At 39.2% G+C, this 15,703-nt stretch overlaps 1 protein-coding gene across 1 annotated transcript in view; it reads right to left on the bottom strand.

Annotated features, from left to right (window-relative positions):
* The window catches only part of GUCY1A2 (guanylate cyclase 1 soluble subunit alpha 2), a 430,508-nt gene that overhangs the window by 22,371 nt on the left and 392,434 nt on the right, over window positions 1-15,703 (bottom strand). The gene's annotated exons all lie outside the window — the stretch shown is intronic.

Genomic DNA, 15,703 nt, shown 5'->3' with positions numbered 1-15,703 from the left:
TAATCCCGACTATCAAAAATGGAGCTTTCCACCACTGACAAATCCAGACTCCCTGAGGGACCAAATTACTGGGCTAAGGGCTGTGGGGACCATGGTCTCGGGGAACATCTAGCTCAATAACATCAAAACATAGTTTATAATGAAAATGTTCTACATTCTACTTTGGTGAGTAGCATCTGGGGTCTTAAGAGCTTATGAGAGGCCATCTAAGATACTGCACTGGTCTCACCCTGTCTGAAGCAAGGGAGAATGAAGAAAACCAAAGACACAGGGAAAGTTTAGTCCAAAGTACTAATGAACCACAAGTACCACAGCCTCCACCAGACTGAGTTCAGCACAACTAAATGGTGCCTGGCTTCCATCACCGACTGCCCTGACAGGGATCACAATAGAGGGTCCTGGACAGAACTGGAGAAAAATGTAGAACAAAATTATAACTCACAAAACCAACAAGCAAAAAAAGACCAGACTTACTGGTCTGACAGAGACTGGAGAAACCCCTAGAGTATGGCCCCCAGACACCCTTTTAGCTCAGTAATGAAGTCACTCCTGAGGTTCACCCTTCAGCCAAAGATCAGACAGGCCCATAATACAAAATAAGACTAAATAAACACACCAGCCCAAGGGCAAAGACGAGAAGGCATAAGAGGACAGGAAGCCTAAGGTCAACAAGGAAGAGTGTTGACATGTCGTGGAGTTGGCAACAGATGTCACAAAACAATATGTCTATTAATTGTTTAATGAGGAGCTAGTTTGCTCTGTAAACTTTCATCTAAATTACAAAGAAAAAAAAAAAACTTTCCAGAATCAAGTTCCAGTGTTCATTTTCCCGTTTCCTGAGTGTCAAGAAAATGGCCCCTACTGGTGATTTTTAAATATAACTCCCTAATCACTTTTTTTTTTTTTTTTCAATCACTGGAATGCACACTCAGGAATTAGCTGATTTCATTCTTTTTCAGCTTCTTAATGTACAAAGGCTGGTACAGCTGTGGATGACTCCAGACCTAGGCCATTACAGTTGTAGAGCTAGGAGCTTGCCTGATTGGCTAGTGCTATACATACATATACTTTTTTGGGGGGAGGGGTAGCATTTTGAGTTATCCTGCTTACCACCTGCTCTTGAAACCTTCCAATGATTTTGTGAACACATAAATCTCTTAAAATTAAAATACCTAGAACAGTTTCTACTTCTTGCACTTTTTCTGAAATTCTTCTTGGTCATATTTTGGATCTTGTTAATTCTCTAATTAGTTTCTCTACCTCATTCATTTGCTCTCTCTCTCTCTTTCTCTGGCAGGGCTGATATGTAGAGTAATAGGCTTTCTTCTTATTTGTACTTTCTCCTATAAACCCTGAAACTTCAGCTTTCTCCTCTCTTCTAAGCCAGATTCCACTCATGTACACGCATTCCATCTTGCTCTCTTCCACTGTTAAGTCCTCTTTCATTCTTTGTATGTGTTATGTGTATGTTGAAAGAGGGTGATATCGCTTTTATACCTTTATTCTCATTTTACTATTGTTTTAGAAAGAGATTAATGATGAGCTCAGGTGTTCAAGATGCTGTGCTAAATTAGAAGTGGCTATCACAAATGTTGCTAATTATTCACCTGCATATCTTTTTGCTAAGACACACATTTTGGATTCTATTATGAGGGCATTAGACACTGTGTCTTTCAGTGCTGGAAGAAGGATGACAGTTCTGAATAATGAAAATAAAGAGGATAAAGTTTTCTTGTGCTCTTCTATGTGTTCCGTCATTGCTGAGTTTTTCCTACTCACTCTTTTCTTTCTACCTGAGTGGAAGGAAGAAGGAACTCTGCTGTTTTTCTGCTTTGTGCTTCAGTGGTCCAAGATCTGATGCAGTTTGAAGAAAGGTCCGATGGAACTACGATTATTAAGTCAGCTAGACAGCCTAAAATCCCTTGAAACTTGATGATTCATTCTCTGGAAATAACACTCCTGTCCAAAGAAGGAAAGTGAGAGTCTAGTTCATTATGAAATAAACACAGAAAGGACCTTACCAAATTTTCACACATTTTTTTTTTTTAATAACTTTTATTAAGCTTCAAGTGAACGTTTACAAATCCAATCAGTCTGTCACATATAAGTTTACATACATCTCACTCCCTACTCCCACTTACTCTCCCCGTCTTGAGTCAGCCCTTTCAGTCTCTCCTTTCTTGACAATTTTGCCGGCTTCCCTCTCTCTCTATCCTCCCATCCCCCCTCCAGACAAGAGTTGCCAACACAATCTCAAGTGTCCACCTGATATAATTAGCTCACTCTTCATCAGCGTCTCTCTCCCACCCGCTGACCAGTCCCTTTCATTTCTGATGAGTTGTCTTCGGGGATGGTTCCTGTCCTGTGTCAACAGAAGGTCTGGAGAGCATGGCTGCCGGGATTCCTCCAGTCTCAGTCAGACCATTAAGTTTGGTCTTTTTATGAGAATTTGGGGTCTGCATCCCACTGATCTCCTGCTCCCTCAGGGGTCCTCTGCTGTGCTCCCTGTCAGGGCAGTCATCGGTTGTGGCCGGGCACCAACTAGTTCTTCTGGTCTCAGGATGATGTAGGTCTCTGGTTCATGTGGCCCTTTCTGTCTCTTGGGCTCTTAGTTGCCGTGTGGGCTTGGTGTTCTTCATTTTCCTTTGCTCCAGGTGGGTTGAGACCAATTGCTGCATCTTAGATGGCTGCTTGTTAACATTTAAGACCCCAGACGCCACATTTCAAAGTGGGATGCAGAATGATTTCATAATAGAATTATTTTGCCAATTGACTTAGAAGTCCCCGCAAACCATGTTCCCCAGACCCCCGCACTTGCTCCGCTGACCTTTGAAGCATTCATTTTATCCCGGAAACTTCTTTGCTTTTGGTCCAGTCCAATTGAGGTGACCTTCCATGTATTGAGTGTTGTCTTTCCCTTCACCTAAAGCAGTTCTTATCTACTGATTAATCAATAAAAAACCCTCTCCCACCCTCCCTCCCTCCCCGCCTCGTAACCACAAAAGTATGTGTTCTTCTCAGGTTTACTATTTCTCAAGATCTTATAATAGTGGTCTTATACAATATTTGTCCTTTTGCCTCTGACTCATTTCGCTCAGCATAATGCCTTCCAGGTTCCTCCATGTTATGAAATGTTTCAGAGATTCGTCACTGTTCTTTATCGATGCGTAGTATTCCATTGTGTGAATATACCACAATTTATTTACCCATTCATCCACTGATGGACACCTTGGTTGCTTCCAACTTTTTGCTATTGTAAACAGAGCTGCAGTAAACATGGGTGTGCATATATCTGTTTGTATGAAGGCTCTTGTATCTCTAGGGTATATTCCTAGGAGTGGGATTTCTGGGTTGTATGGTAGTTCTATTTCTAACCGTTTAAGATAACGCCAGATAGATTTCCAAAGTGGTTGTACCATTTTACATTCCCACCAGCAGTGTATGAGAGTTTCAATCTCTCCGCAGCCTCTCCAACATTTATTATTTTGTGTTTTTTGGATTAATGCCAGCCTTGCTGGTGTGAGATGGAATCTCATCGTAGTTTTAATTTGCATTTCTCTAATGGCTAATGATCGAGAGCATTTTCTCATGTATCTGTTGGCTGCCTGAATATCTTCTTTAGAGAAATGTGTGTTCATATCCTTTGCCCACTTCTTGATTGGGTTGTTTGTCTTTTTGTGGTTGAGTTTTGACAGAATCATGTGGATTTTAGAGATCAGGCGCTGGTCTGAGATGTCATAGCTGAAAATTCTTTCCCAATCTGTAGATGGTCTTTTTACTCTTTTGGTGAAGTCTTTAGATGAGCATAGGTGTTTGATTTTTAGGAGCTCCCAGTTATCGGGTTTCTCTTCATCATTTTTGGTAATGTTTTGTATTCTGTTTATACCTTGTATTAGGGCTCCTAGGGTTGTCCCTATTTTTTCTTCCATGATCTTTATCGTTTTAGTCTTTATGTTTAGGTCTTTGATCCACTTGGAGTTAGTTTTTGTGCATGGTGTGAGGTATGGGTCCTGTTTCATTTTTTTGCAAATGGATATCCAGTTATGCCAGCACCATTTGTTAAAAAGGCTATCTTTTCCCCAGTTAATTGACACTGGTCCTTTGTCAAATATCAGCTGCTCATACGTGGATGGATCTATGTCTGGGTTGTCAATTCTGTTCCATTGGTCTATGTGTCTGTTGTTGTACCAATACCAGGCTGTTTTGACTACTGTGGCTGTATAATAGGTTCTGAAGTCAGGTAAGGTGAGGCCTCCCACTTTCTTCTTCTTTTTCAGTAGTGCTTTGCTTATCCGGGGCTTCTTTCCCTTCCATATGAAATTGGTGATTTGTTTCTCTATTCCCTTAAAATATGACATTGGAATTTGGATCGGAAGTGCGTTAAATGTATAGATGGCTTTTGGTAGAATAGACATTTTTACTATGTTAAGTCTTCCTATCCATGAGCAAGGTATGTTTTTCCACTTAAGTATGTCCTTTTGAATTTCTTGTAGTAGAGCTTTGTAGTTTTCTTTGTATAGGTCTTTTACATCCTTGGTAAGATTTATTCCTAAGTATCTTATCTTCTTGGGGGCTACTGTGAATGGTATTGATTTGGTTATTTCCTCTTCGGTGTTCTTTTTGTTGATGTGGAGGAATCCAAGTGATTTTTGTATGTTTATTTTATAACCTGAGACTCTGCCAAACTCTTCTATTAGTTTCAGTAGTTTTCTGGAGGATTCCTTAGGGTTTTCTGTGTATATAATCATGTCATCTGCAAATAGTGATAACTTTACTTCTTCCTTGCCAATCCGGATACCTTTTATTTCTTTGTCTAGCCTAATTGCCCTGGCTAGGACTTCCAACACGATGTTGAATAAGAGCGGTGATAAAGGGCATCCTTGTCTGGTTCCCGTTCTCAAGGGAAATGCTTTCAGGTTCTCTCCATTTAGAGTGATGTTGGCTGTTGGCTTTGCATAGATGCCCTTTATTATGTTGAGGAATTTTCCTTCAATTCCTATTTTGGTAAGAGTTTTTATCATGAATGGGTGTTGGACTTTGTCAAATGCCTTTTCTCCATCAATTGCTAAGATCATGTGGTTTTTGTCTTTTGTTTTATTTATGTGATGGATTACATTAATGGTTTTTCTGATATTAAACCAGCCTTGCATACCTGGTATAAATCCCACTTGATCAGGGTGAATTATTTTTTTGATGTGTTGTTGGATTCTATTGGCTAGAATTTTGTTGAGGATTTTTGCATCAATGTTCATGAGGGATATAGGTCTATAATTTTCTTTTTTTGTAATGTCTTTACCTGGTTTTGGTATCAGGGAGATGGTAGCTTCATAGAATGAGTTGGGTAGTATTCCGTCCTTTTCTATGCTTTGAAATACCTTCAGTAGTAGTGGTGTTAACTCTTCTGTGAAAGTTTGGTAGAACTCTGCAGTGAAGCCGTCCGGGCCAGGGCTTTTTTTTGTTGGGAGTTTTTTGATTACCGTTTCAATCTCTTTTTTTGTTATGGGTCTATTTAGTTGTTCTACTTCTGAATGTGTTAGTTTAGGTAGGTAGTGTTTTTCCAAGAATTCATCCATTTCTTCTAGGTTTTCAAATTTGTTAGAGTACAATTTTTCATAATAATCTGAAATGATTCTTTTAATTTCATTTGGTTCTGTTGTGATGTGGTCCTTCTCATTTCTTATTCGGGTTATTTGTTTCCTTTCCTGTATTTCTTTAGTCAGTCTAGCCAATGGTTTATCAATTTTGTTAATTTTTTCAAAGAACCAGCTTTTGGCTTTGTTAATTCTTTTGATTGTTTTTCTGTTCTCTAATTCATTTAGTTCAGCTCTAATTTTTATTATTTGTTTTCTTCTGGTGCCTGATGAATTCTTTTGTTGCTCACTTTCTATTTGTTCAAGTTGTAGGGACAGTTCTCTGATTTTGGCTCTTTCTTCTTTTTGTATGTGTGCATTTATTGATATAAATTGGCCTGTGAGCACTGCTTTTGCTGTGTCCCAGAGGTTTTGATAGGAAGTATTTTCATTCTCGTTGCTTTCTATGAATTTCCTTATTCCCTCCTTGATGTCTTCTATAACCCAGTCTTTTTTCAGGAGGGTATTGTTCATTTTCCAAGTATTTGATTTCTTTTCCCTCGTTTTTCTGTTATTGATCTCTAGTTTCATTGCCTTGTGGTCTGAGAAGATGCTTTGTAATATTTCGATGTTTTGGACTCTGCAAAGGTTTGTTTTATGACCTAATATGTGGTCTATTCTAGAGAATGTTCCATGTGCGCCAGAAAAAAAAGTATATTTTGCAGCAGTTGGGTGGAGAGTTCTGTATAAGTCAATGAGGTCAAGTTGGTTGATTGTTGTAATTAGATCTTCCGTGTCTCTGTTGAGCTTCTTACTGGATGTCCTGTCCTTCTCCGAAAGTGGTGTGTTGAAGTCTCCTACTATAATTGTGGAGGTATCTATCTCGCTTTTCAATTCTGTTAAAATTTGATTTATGTATCTTGCAGCCCTGTCATTGGGTGCGTAAATATTTAATATGGTTATGTCTTCCTGATCAATTGTCCCTTTTATCATTATATAGTGTCCTTCTTTATCCTTTGTGGTGGATTTAAGTCTCAAGTCTATTTTGTCAGAGATTAATATTGCTACTCCTCTTCTTTTTTGCTTATTGTTTGCTTGATATACTTTTTTCCATCCTTTGAGTTTTAGTTTGTTTGTGTCTCTAAGTCTAAGGTGTGTCTCTTGTAGGCAGCATATAGATGGATCGTGTTTCTTTATCCAGTCTGTGACTCTCTGTCTCTTTATTGCTGCATTTAGTCCATTTACATTCAGGGTAATTATAGATAAATAAGTTTTTAGTGCTGTCATTTTGATGCCTTTTTATGTGTGTTGTTGACAATTTCATTTTTCCACATACTTTTTTGTGCTGAGGCGTTTTTCTTAGTAAATTGTGAGATCCTCATTTTCATAGTGCTTGACTTTATGTTAGTTGAGTCGTTACGTTTTTCTTGGTTTTTATCTTGAGTTATAGAGTTGTTATACCTTTTTGTGGTTACCTTATTATTTACCCCTATTTTTCTAAGTAAAAACCTAACTTGTATTGTTCTATATCGCCTTGTATCACTCTCTATATGGCAGTTCAATGCCTCCTGTATTTAGTCCCTCTTTTTGATTATTGTGATCTTTTACCTATTGACTTCCATGATTCCCTGTTTTGTGTATTTTTTTTTTAATTAAACTTAATTTGTTTGTTTTTGTGATTTCCCTATTTGAGTTGATATCAGGACGATCTGTTTTGTGACCTTGTGTTGTGCTGATATCTGATATTATTGGTTCTCTGACCAAACAATATCCTTTAGTATTTCTTGTAGCTTTGGTTTGGTTTTTGCAAATTCTCTAAACTTGTGTTTGTCTGTAAATATCTTAATTTCGCCTTCATGTTTCAGAGAGAGTTTTGCTGGATATATGATCCTTGGTTGGCAGTTTTTCTCCTTCAGTGTTCTGTATATGTCGTCCCATTCCCTTCTTGCCTGCATGGTTTCTGCTGAGTAGTCAGAACATATTCTTATTGATTCTCCCTTGAAGGAAACCTTTCTTTTCTCCCTGGCTGCTTTTAAAATTTTCTGTTTATTTTTGGTTTTGGTGAGTTTGATGATAATATGTCTTGGTGTTTTTCTTTTTGTATCAATCTTAAATGGGGTTCGATGAGCATCTTGGATAGATATCCTTTCGTCTTTCATGATGTCAGGGAAGTTTTCTGTCAGGAGTTCTTCAACTATTTTCTCTGTGTTTTCTGTCCCCCCTGCCTGTTCTGGGACTCCAATCACCCGCAGGTTATCCTTCTTGATAGAGTCCCACATAATTCTTAGGGTTTCTTCATTTTTTTAAATTCTTTTATCTGATTTTTTTTCAGCTATGTTGGTGTTGATTCCCTGGTCCTCCAGATGTCCTAGTCTGCATTCTAATTGCTCGAGTCTGCTCCTCTGACTTCCTAGTGTGTTGTCTAATTCTGTTATTTTATTGTTAATCTTTTGGATTTCTACATGTTGTCTCTCTATGGATTCTTGCAACTTATTAATTTTTCCAGTATGTTCTTGAATAATCTTTTTGAGTTCTTCAACAGTTTTATCAGTGTGTTCCTTGGCTTTTTCTGCAGATATCGTAATTTCATTTGTGATATCATTAAGCATTCTGTAAATTAGTTTTTTATATTCTGTATCTGATAATTCCAAGATTGTATCTTCATTTGGGAAAGATTTTGATTCTTTTGTTTGGGGGGTTGGAGAAGCTGTCACGGTCTGCTTCTTTAAGTGGTTTGATATGGATTGTTGTCTCCGAGCCATCACTGGGAAACTAGTTTTTCCAGAAAATCCGCTAAAAAAAAACTGCAGTCAGATCCCTATCAGAGTTCTCCCTCTGGCTCAGGCTATTCAGATGTTAATGAAGCCGCCTGGGGAGGGTGGGGGAGGGAACAGAGAGATAGGAGAGTAGCACCTCAGAATACAGCCAGAGTTGCTTGTTGTGCTTGGAATGACTATTATATCTGAGATTCCCGCGGGCGCGTCGCCTATGTGTGCTGGCTGTGTGCAGATTGCCCCCGGGGGCTCTGGCCCGCTGGAGTCACGGTCAGATCCTCTGCTTCCAGCCCCACGCCCAGCGTCAAGGCTCCCCTACTGGGACGGTGCACTCTCGACTCCAAAATCAGTCGCTGCCTCCCAGGGACTTCTTGTCCCTCCAGCCACGTGGCCGTGCCGCCCCCGAGAACCACTTGGGCCTCCTCCCGGGGTTAGTTCAGATGGGTGGAGTAGCTCCCCGTGCTTGTGCCGTGACCGAGTGTCCCGGCTGGGACGCTGTTCTCCTCGCTCCAATACCAGTCGCTGCCTCCCGGGGACTTCTCCTACCAGCTGCGTCCCACGCTGCCCGCGCGACCCAGCTGGTTTCTTTCCCGGGGTTAGTTCAGGGGGGTGGAGCAACTCTCCGTGTTTATGGCGTACCTGCGTCCAGTCCAAATCCCTGCGGGACGGTTCCCCGGCTCGGGTGCTGCTCTTTCTGCTCCAAGATCAGTCACTGCCTCCCCGGGGACTTCTCCTAACGGCTGCGTCCCACGCCGCCCGTGGAACTGGCTGGTCCCCCTCCCTGGGTTAGTTCAGGGGGGTGGAGCAGGTCTCTGTGCTTGTGCCGTACCTGACTGGTACGCTGGCTCCAGGCTCTGGAAACAATCGCTGCTTCCCCGTATTAGTTCGTTCTCCGTCTCTAAATCTGTGTTTGTTGTTCAGGGTTTGTGGATTGTTATGTATGTGATTGATTCACTTGTTTTTCTGTGTCTTTGTTGTAAGAGGGATCCAAGGTAGCGTCTGCCTAGTCTGCCATCTTGGCTCCGCCCCCAATTTTCACACATTTTAAGGTTATAAACTTTAAGTTGCAGATTTGAGGCACGCTATAAGATCGTTAATTTATTGGTTCTAAAATTTAGGTTAATGGATAAATTCACAAAAAGGGATATAGTCTCCTCCTATGTTCCCTGAAAATTATAAGGCAGAGAGCCTCAGTGGCACTCCTGTGATATCCTGGCTCATTTCTTTCTACAACATGCCCTGGGGTAAGTACTGATGGCAAACTGTGCTTGCTGTGGATTCTGTAGTCTGTGTGCAGGATGCTTTCTGGAGAGCATGCATACTGGCAGGGTTTCCTATTTGAGTGGCACTATAAGAAAAAATATAGTGCCCCTTAAACTCTTAAATTTTAGGATGCTGAATAGCTAAAGATGATCCCATTCCATTGGCTTCTCTGGACAGTGTTAATTTTGACCTTTTGCAGCCTAAAGACTCCATCTCCAGTAGAGGCATTTAAAATTCAAAACATTCACTCAAAAGTTTTACACATCAACAGGCAGAACTCAAAAAGGAGATGACAAATAAGAGATTAGCATAGATAACTATAATCAGTTCTTGTATATTCATTGCCTCACATGTTTAACATATCTCTGACTAAAACTCTTTCTTAAAAACAAGTCCATCATCATGCTGTTCTTTCTGTATCAGAGCTAAGGGGAGGAGTGGAAAGATGAAATACATATGTAAATTAATTTTTTTAATGAATAATCATTAGTTGATCTCATTATTAAAAAATCAGAAATCAATTTTTTTTAAATGCTATGTTCTCTATTTCTATATTCCTGAACCAATGAGAAGTACAGCTAGGGCAGGCATATATTATAAGAAGAGCACAGAGTTGTAATAAATTCTAATCTCAAAGAAGGCAAACCAGGCTGAGAAAATACCTGGGAGCTGGGAAGCAAAGGACATGCTTTTCTTTTTCTTTTCAACTCCAAGAGAGAGTTGTTTATTCTTCTGGAAGTCCATAGTATGTTCAATATTTTTTGCCAACACCATAATTCAAATGCATCAATTCTTCTTCATTCTTCCTTATTCGTTGTCCAGCAGCCCTTGCACGCATATGAAGTGACTGAAAATACCGTGGCTTGGGTCTGTCACGTCTTAGTCCTCAAAGTGACATCTTTGCTTTTTAACACTCGAAAGAGGTCTTTTGCCACAGATTTGCCCAATGCAATACGTTGTTTGATTTCTCGACTGCTGCTTTTGAGGGCGTCGATTTTTGGTCAAAGTAAAGAGAAATCCTTGACAACTTCAATATGCTACCTCCTGAAATGGTTGAACATCGACCAATTCTTTTTGGTAGAAGTGACTGTATGTATTCCTTCCATCTTCTTTTGATGCTTCCTTCATTGTTCAATATTTTGCCCATGTTGTAGTTGTTGTTAGGTGCCATCGAGTCAGTTCTGACTCATAGCGACCCTACGTACAACAGAATGAAACACCGCCTGATCCTGCGCCAGCCTCACAATCCTTATTATGCTTAAGCCCATTGTTGCTGCCGCTGTGTCAATCCATCTTATTGAGGGTCTTCCTCTTTTTTGCTGACCCTGTACTTTTCCAAGTGTAATGTCCTTCTCCAGGAACTGATCCCTCCTGACAACATGTCCAAAGTAAAAAATGCTATGTTCTCTATTTCTGTATTCCTGAACCAATGAGAAGTACAGCTAGGGCAGGCATATATTATAAGAAGAGCACAGAGTTGTAATAAATTCTAATCTCAAAGAAGGCAAACCAGGCTGAGAAAATACCTGGGAGCTGCGAAGCAAAGGGCATGCTTTTTTTTTCTTTTCAACTCCAAGATAGAGTTGTTTAGTCTATCTTGGAGTCTTGCCATCCTTGCTTCCATGGAGCATTCTGGTTGTACTTCTTCCAAGATAGATTTGGTCATTCTTTTGGTAGTCCATGGTATATTCAATACCCTCCAACACCACAATTCAAAGGCATCAATTCTTCTCCGGTCTTCTTTATTCATCGTCCAGCTTTCACATGCATAGGAGGCGAATGAAAAAACCTTCAATATTGCAACTTGAGACTTGAATTTGTTCTTCAGTTCTTTCAGCTTGAGAAATGTACAAAGACCTGGAGTTAGAATACCAAAAGGAAAGAACACATTCGGCATTTCTCGAGTTGCCCTTTGAAATCTTTTTTTTTTTTTTTAGCTGTTTACATGATCATTTCTTCCTTTCACTTTAGCTACTCTACTATCCAGAGCAAGTTTCAGAGTCTCTTTTGACATTCTTTCTTTCTTGTCTTTTTAATGACCTTTTGCTTTCTTCATGTATGGTGTCCTTGATGTCATTCCACAACTCATCTAGTCTTTGGTCATTAGTGTTCAATAAGTCAAATCTATTCTTGAGATGATCTCTAAATTCAGATGGGATGTACTTAAGGTCAAACTTTGGCTCTTGTGGACTTGTTATAATTTCTTCAGCTTCAACTTAAACTTGTATGTGAGCAGTTGATGGTCTGTTCCTTACTCGGCCCCTGGCCTTGTTGTGACTGATGATATTGAGCTTCTCCTTTGTCTCTTTCCACAGATGTAGTTGATTTTATTCCTGTGTATTTGTATTCCATCCAGCGAGGTCCATGGGTATAGTTGCCATTATGTTGTTGAAAAAATTATCTGCGGCGAATAAGTCATTGGTCTTACAGAATTCTATCATTCGATCTCTGGCATTGTTTCTATCACAAGACCGTATTTTCCAACTACTAATCCTTCTTCTTTGTTTCCAACTTTCCCATTCCAATCACCAGTAATTATCAATGCATCTTGATTGCATGTTTGATCAATTTCAGATTGGTAAAAATCTTCAATTTCCTCATCTTTGGCCATAGTGGTTGGCCACTAAGGCATATGGATATTATCCTATCATGGACAGCATTGTACTTCAGGATAGATCTTGAAATGTTCTTTTTGACACTGAATGCGATGCCATTCCTCTTCAATTTGTCATTCCTGGCAGAGCAGACCATATGATTATCCCATTCAAAATGGCCAATACCAGACCATTTCAGCTCACCAATGCCTAGGAAAGTGTCAGCGAAAAAGAGGAAGACCCTCAATGAGATGGACTGACTCAGTGGTTGCAACAGTAGGCTCAAGCATAACAATTGTCAGGATGGTATAGGACCAGGCAGTTTCATTCTGTTGTACATAGGGTCGCTGTAAGTGGGAACCAACTCAATGGCACTTACCAACAACAATGCTTAGGATATCGATTTTTGTGTTCCATTTCATTTTTGACAACTTCCAATTGTCCTAGGTTCATACTTGGTACATTCTACGTTCTGATTATTAATGGATGTTTGCAGCTGTTTCTTCCCATTTTGAGTCATGCTGTATGAGCAAATGAAGGTCCCGAAATCTTGACTCCATCCATGTCATTAAGGTTGACTCTACTTTGAGTAGTCAGCTCTTCCCCAGTTGTATTTTGAGTGCCTTCCGACCTGAGGAGCTCATATTCGGCCACTATATCAAACATTCTATTCATAAGGTTGTCACTGGCCAATTTTATTTTTAGAAGTAGATATCTAGGTCCTTCTTCCGAGTCTGTCTTAGTCTGGAAGCTCAGCTGAAACCTGTTTTCACCATGGATGACCCTGGTGGTATTTGAAATACCAGTGGTATACCTCCCAGCATCACAGCAACATGCAAGCTACCACAGTTCAACAAACTGACTGATGAGTGGTAGTTACTCAGATTTCAGAGGGTCATGTAATGCAACATGATCAAATATGTTAACTTTTAACTTACAAATCTGAAAGGTTCCCAAGTAAGATCTCCAGGGGGAAAAAAAGTAGGCCAATATCATAAAAAGTGTTTATAGAATAACTTTGATTTAGTAATGGGTGATTAACTCATGAGAGTCTTTACATTTTAATCAGAGCCATGAAAAAAATTCTTGAACACAGAACTTAGAGTGGTCAGAAATTTATCCTAGTACACAGAAGGTTACACACACACACACACTCACACACAAACAGCGAGAAGAACACACTGCTAAAATATTAAGGTCTAACTAGACTGAATTCAATTCTTTAGCTTAAAAATGACTTCCCCAAACATACTGTATTTTATTAAATATTAAAATGTATTCACATAATAACTGTGTAAGACTGATGTTTTTATTGGAATGTAGATTGTTTTGCTTTGACCCGTCAATACATTTTCAAATATGTATTTGATATATACATACTTACTTAATACAACATAATATAATGCACATATAAGCCAATAGATAATTTGCGTCATTTCCTTTAAAGAACAATGCGCATAATGAAAAAAGAAAAAAGTAATTGACTAAAATGCTAAACCTGAAAGCAAGGTCTTTAAAAGAAAAACCAAATTCATAAGGTAAAATTATTTTTAAAAGAGAGTAAAAATGGTTTTCCAGTTCCAAGGCCCTGTGTTGACCACACAACACACAGAATGGCTATGTGTTTTTTGCCCAGTCTGTTCCATTTCATTTTTGACAACTTCCAATTGTCCTAGATTCATACTTCGTACATTCTACGCTCTGATTATTAATGGATGTTTGCAGCTGTTTCTTCCCATTTTGAGTCATGCCATTATTTCTTTAAAAGTTTTCACACCTTAAACCGTTTATTTCTATTCCTGCTACCCCAGTTCTAATTAATGACCATGGCTTAAACCTTGTAAGCTACAGTGACCTCTAATTGCCATCCCCCCTCTAATTTTTCCCACTCCACTCCAATGGAACACCACCTCCAAATAAGTTTCCCTTTGATCATGTTGTGTCCAGGCTCTAAAACATCCAGTGAGTCTCTAATGAGTATATAAGGCCCTCTGTTGTCTGAGTTGAAGATAAATTCTCAGCCTCACTGGATGTTAGAACTATAATTTTTTTGAACTAAATATTTCATTGTGGAATAGTTTTGGATTTACAGAAAAATTGCAAAGATAGCACAGAGACTTCCCATATACTCTTTACTCAGTTTCCCATAATGTTATCATCATACATGATGAAGGCATATTTGTCAATGATAAGAAGTTAACAATAATATTACTATTAACTAAACTACAGATTTTATTCAGATTTCACCTGCTTTTCCACTAATGTCCTTTTTTTCTGTTCCAGGATTTGGTGTAAATAAATTTCATGTAAAAAAAATAATCTAAACCTGATTTTATTATTATTATTATTCAAGATGAGAGCATTTAAGTGACTTATCCAGCGTCATAAACTAATAACTGGCAGAACAGGAATGTAAACTTATTTCTCCTGATATCTTTTATTTGGTCATTAATTCAGTCAATCAATCAGTAGTGGTTCTTAACATTTTCTGAATCATGAGCCTCTTTTAAAAAAATCTGATAAAAGCTTTAGAAAAAACATTTCTCCAGAAAAATGTGCATATGAGAACGCATAGAAAATGCATTTTTAGATACATAATTTCAGGAAGCTTATAAAGACACTAACCCTACCGTACTTAAATGCTACTCCCCTACCATTTCCTGAAAACCTCAACAACACTACCTTTATCTACGTTCTACCTTAAATTTCAAAAGGCAGATTTTACTTGAATGGGTTCCACAGCCAATAAATGTTTAACAATTACTGGTTTACCTGATCTTTTTAGCTAAAATGTGAGGTGCCTAAAATAATTTTCATAAACATTCCTTTATCCTTTTTAATTGAAAAATGAACACTGACCTCCAGATTCCCTGAAATGGTGCCATTTTTTAAAAATAATTTTATTGTGCTTTAAGTGAAAGTTTACAAATCAAGTCAGTCTCTCACATAGAAACTTATATACACCTAACTAACTAAAAAAAAAAAAAAACTAACTACATACTCCCAATTACTCTCCCCCCAATGGGACAGCCCACTCCCTCCTTCCACTCTCTCTTTTTGTGTCCATTTTGCCAGTTTCTAATCCCCTCTACCCTCCCATCTCCCCTCCAGGCAGTGTCCACAGGATTCAAGTAGCTCACTCCTCATCAGCATCCCTCTCCAACCCATTGTTCAGTCCAATCCATGTCTGACGAGTTGGCTTTGGGAATGGTTCCTGTCCTGGGGCAACAGAAGGTCTGGAGGCCATGACCACTGGGGTCCTTCTAGTCTCAGTCAGACCATTAAGTCTGGTCTTTTTATGAGAATTTGGGGTCTGCATTTTTTTATCCCACTGCTCTCCTGCTCCCTCAGGGGTTCTCTGTTGTGTTCCCTGTCAGGGCAGTCATCAGTTGTGGCTGGACACCCTCTAGTTCTTCTGGTCTCAGGATGATGTAAGTCTCTGGTTCATGTGCCCTTTCTGTCTCTTGGGCTTGTAATTACCTTGTGTCCTTGGTGTTCTTCA

Source organism: Elephas maximus, chromosome 7 (assembly GCF_024166365.1).
Source record: "Elephas maximus indicus isolate mEleMax1 chromosome 7, mEleMax1 primary haplotype, whole genome shotgun sequence".
NCBI classification, from domain to species: Eukaryota; Metazoa; Chordata; class Mammalia; order Proboscidea; family Elephantidae; genus Elephas; species Elephas maximus.
The sequence above is the reverse complement of the archived record's forward strand: the minus strand, read 5'-3'. Positions and strand labels throughout refer to the sequence as shown.